At 52.2% G+C, this 3,716-nt stretch overlaps 1 protein-coding gene across 2 annotated transcripts in view; it reads right to left on the reverse strand.

Moving 5' to 3' along the window:
- Positions 1-3,555: 3,555 nt before the first annotated feature.
- FOXA2 (forkhead box A2) overlaps positions 3,556-3,716 on the reverse strand; it is a 4,709-nt gene continuing 4,548 nt past the window's right edge. For both annotated transcript variants that reach the window (XM_056488571.1, XM_056488570.1), the window contains one exon: positions 3,556-3,716. This exon is cut by the window's right edge and continues 1,876 nt beyond it. The gene's annotated coding sequence lies outside the window, so the exon portion shown is untranslated.

Consider the following 3,716-nt stretch of genomic DNA (forward strand, 5'->3'; position numbering starts at 1 on the left):
CAATCCCTGATTCCATTCCGAACCCACCCTGCACCCATCCCAATCCGCCCTGAGCCCATCCCTGAATCAATCCCTGATTCCATCCCTGAATCAATCCCTAATTCTATCCCGATTCCATCCCGAATCAATCCCTGATTCCATCCCGAATCAATCCCTGAATCAATCCCTGATTCCATCCCTGAATCAATCCCTGATTCCATCCCGAATCAATCCCTGAATCAATCCCTGATTCCATCCCGAATCAATCCCTGAATCAATCCCGAACCCATCCCTGAATCAATCCCTGATTCCATCCCGAATCCATCCCTGAATCAATCCCTGGTTCCACCCCGAACCCACCCTGACCCCATCCCAAACCCACCCCCGCGGCTCCGCGCCGCTCCCCGCTGTTCTCCGGCTCCGGGCAGCGGCAGCAGGGCCGGGGACGGAGCGGGAAGCGGGCAGGGAAGCGCAGGAAAAGCGGGAGAAGCAGCGGCGGGTTTCCCCTACCTGCGCCCCGGCCCGGCTGTGCGGGAGCCGGGAGCATCCCGGCATTTATTGCAGCTCCGACCGTGCCACTGTTGACTTTAGCACAAAGCAAAGATTTCGCCGGGCGCCCGGTTTAAAAATGAATATTTTACCAAGATATCGATCAGCTTTATAAAATTCACTTCCAGCGCCGCGGCTGCGGGGCGGGGGGGGCCGCCAGGAAAGGGGCCGCAATATAAGATCTGTGTAAATTTGCTGAACTCTGACGTGGTGGGGAAAGTTTACCCTCCTGGAATTTGGAGCTCCAGCCATCCCCCCCCTCCTTCTCTCCTCTCGCTCAAGCTCCTCGTCCTTTTTTTTTTTTTTTTTTTTTTAGCTTCTTTTTTTTTTTTTTTTCTTTTTTGTTTACTGACTTTGTTTATTCACAGCTCACGGTTGCTTAACCAGGCAGGAGCAGAATGCGCTCGCTGCGAGGTTGGGATTGTGTGGAGAGAGGGGAAAATGCCAAGGGGAGGAGGGAAAGGGGAGAAATAACACCCAGCCGGAGGATTTTTGGGTTTTTTCCTTTTTTTTTTTGGGTCTTTTCGGACTCAAATCGTGAAGCTGGGCAGCGGAATGGGAATGGAAAAAAGTGGGGAGGAAAAAGGAGAGAGAAGAAAGAAAAGAAAGGAGGGGAGAAAAAAAAAGAGGAGAAGTAAAATTGAGGAGGAAAGAAGGAGAGAAAATGAAGGAAAAGGGAGAGAGAAAAAAATGAAAGTGAGGAGAAAGGAGGGGGGAAAAAAGGAGCGAGAAGAAATGAAAGCGAGGGGGGAAAGAGGGAGGAAAAAGCAGAGAGAAAAAAATGAAAGTGGAGAGAAAGGAGGGAGAAAAAAAAGGAGGGAGAAGAAAGAAAAGGAAGAAAGGGGAGAGAAATATAAAAGGAGGGAGAAAAGGTAAAAGGGGAATAAAAATGGGAAAAATAAAAGGAGAAAATAAGTGGGGGGATAAAAGGTGAAGGAAAATAAAAGGGAGGAGGGGGAAAAAAGAGGGGGGAAAGTCAGAGGAGGAGAAGAAATAAAGGAAGAGATGGAGAATGAAAGGGAGGAGAGGAAAATGAAAGAGGCGAGGGAGAAAATGAAAGGGGTGAAAAGTAAAACGGGAGAAAAATGCGAGGGGCGAGTATAAAAAAAAACGAGGGGTAAAGGGGGAGAGAAAGTAAAAGGAGAGGAAAAAAACGAAAAGAGGAGACGAAATAAAAGGGGGAAGGAAGAAAAAAGGGGGGGAAGAAGGAGAAAGGGGGAAAGAAAGAAATAAAGGGGGAAAGGATGAAAATAGAGGGGGAAAGAAGAAAATAGAGGGAGAAAGGAAGAAAAAAGGGGGGGAAGAAGGAGAAAGGGGGAAAGAAGAAAAAAAAGGGGGAAAGGAAGAAAATAGAGGGGGAAAGAAGAAAATAGAGGGAGAAAGGAGGAAAATAGAGGGGGGAAGAGGAAAATTAAGGGGGAAAGGAAGAATGTAGAGGGGGAAAGGAAGAAAATAGAGGAGAAAGAAGCAAAAAGAGGCGAAAGCTCGGCTGGGGAGGCGAGACGCGAGCGGGACCCGAGCGGGGCCGGGCCCGGGGGGGGTGTCCTTGTCCCCAAAGCGGCGACACCCCCGCGCCCGTGCCCGCTGGCCGCGGGAGCCTTTAATGTGCAAATGCCACCCCTTGCCATCGTGTGTGTCCTTGGAGCGATCCCGACGCGTTTCAGCCCCGTTTTGTGTTTTTTTTTTTTCTCTTTTTCTTTTTTTTTTTTTTTTTTTTTTTTTTTTTTTTTTGTTGTTGTTGTTGTTGTTGTTGTTGTTTTGGGGAAGGTTCTTTTTTTTTTTTTTTTTTTTTTTTTTTTTTTCCCCGCCCCTCCCCGCTCTTTCCCTTTTCTCCCCTTTTCTCTCGCCGCGGACAATGCGGAATTTTAAGAAGGATTTGGGTGTTAGTCGGGAAAGCAACATCGCGGCGTGGCCGCGTGGGAAAAACAACAAGTGGTTGGGAAGAGAGGTGGGGGAAAAAAGGGAATGGAAAATAAAAAGCTCTGTGGGTTTTCCAGGTTTTCCAGGAGCGAGAAAAAGCCGGGATGCTGTCCTGGGAAAAGCAGGGATGCGCTGTCCCTGCCAGTCCGGAATTCCTCCCAGCTGGGAGGATTATTCCAGGATCGAGGGGATTTTTGGGAAAGGGGGTCCCGGCTTCCCACCTTGCGGATTTTCCGTGATCGGGGTGGGAATAGCGGGATCCTGGTGGGGATATTGGGATCCTGCGGCGATGGATGGAGGTGTCCTGGAAGGGATGGAGGGGTTTCGGGAGGGATGGAGGCAGAGGCAAGGGAGATTCCAGCGGGGGATAGAAGGATCCCGGCCGGGTTAGAGCGATCCCAGCCGGGTTTGGAGCGATCCCAGAAGGGGAAGGAGAGATCCCAGCCGGGAAAGGAGGGATTGCAGACGGATTTGGAGCGATCCCAGCCGGGGTGAAGTGACCCAAGCCGGGTTTGGGACAATCCCAGCCGGGTTTGGAGCGATCCCAGCCGGGTTTGGAGCGATCCCAGCCGGGTTTGGAACAATCCCACCCGGTTTAAGGGATCCCAGCCGGTTTTAGAGGGATCCCAGCCGGGTTTGGAACAATCCCACCCGGTTTTAGAGCGATCCCACCCGGTTTAGAGCGATCCCAGCCGGGTTTGGAGCAATCCCAGCCGGTTTTAGAGCGATCCCAGCCGGTTTGGAGCAATCCCACCCGGGTTTGGAGCAATCCCACCCGGGTTTGGAGCAATCCCAGCCGGTTTTAGAGGGATCCCAGCCGGGTTTGGAGCAATCCCACCCGGGTTTGGAGCGATCCCAGCCGGTTTAAGGGATCCCACCCGGTTTGGAGCAATCCCACCCGGGTTTGGAGCAATCCCACCCGGGTTTGGAGCAATCCCACCCGGGTTTGGAGCCATCCCACCCGGGTTTAGAGGGATCCCAGCCGGGTTTGGACCGATCCCAGCCGGTTTGGAGCCACCCCCGGCCCGGCTCGCTCCGGGATCCCGGGAATGCCCGCAGGGACGGCGGGTCCCGTCGGGCGGCGGCGGAACAGAGATGCAGGGCAGGCACCGCCAATACGACTTTAATGGAGTTCTGCGGCAGCGGCGGCCGCTCGCTACCGGAATACACAGCTCCAAGCCATAAATAAAGCATACAGAAACGATAAATTAATCAGATCCAAGTAGTTTACTCTCCCGGGAACATCAAGCGTTTGCTTCAATTACAAC

Source organism: Oenanthe melanoleuca, chromosome 3 (genome assembly GCF_029582105.1).
Source record: "Oenanthe melanoleuca isolate GR-GAL-2019-014 chromosome 3, OMel1.0, whole genome shotgun sequence".
In the NCBI taxonomy this organism is placed as follows: domain Eukaryota; kingdom Metazoa; phylum Chordata; class Aves; order Passeriformes; family Muscicapidae; genus Oenanthe; species Oenanthe melanoleuca.